The sequence below is a fragment of the Priapulus caudatus genome, unplaced genomic scaffold (genome assembly GCF_000485595.1).
Source record: "Priapulus caudatus unplaced genomic scaffold, Priapulus_caudatus-5.0.1 Scaffold61, whole genome shotgun sequence".
NCBI lineage: Eukaryota > Metazoa > Priapulida > Priapulimorpha > Priapulimorphida > Priapulidae > Priapulus > Priapulus caudatus.
The window spans coordinates 36,456-36,856 of NW_014577122.1; positions in this window are offsets into that span (position 1 = coordinate 36,456).

Sequence of the window (401 nt, forward strand, 5' to 3'; positions counted from 1 at the left end):
GCTGCTGCTGCTGTTAACTGCTGCTGCTGTTAGTCGCTGTTGTTAGCTGCTGCTGCTGTTAGCTGCTGCTGTTAACTGCTGCTGCTGTTAGTCGCTGCTGCTGCTGCTGCTGTTGATAGCTGCTGATGTTGTTAGCTGCTGCTGCTGTTAACTGCTGCTGCTGTTAGTCGCTGTTGTTGCTGCTGCTGTTGATAGCTGCTGATGTTGTTAGCTGCTGCTGCTGTTAACTGCTGCTGCTGTTAGTCGCTGCTGCTGCTGCTGCTGTTGATAGCTGCTGATGTTGTTAGCTGCTGCTGCTGTTAACTGCTGCTGCTGTTAGTCGCTGCTGCTGCTGCTGCTGTTGATAGCTGCTGATGTTGTTAGCTGCTGCTGCTGTTAACTGCTGCTGCTGTTAGTCGCTG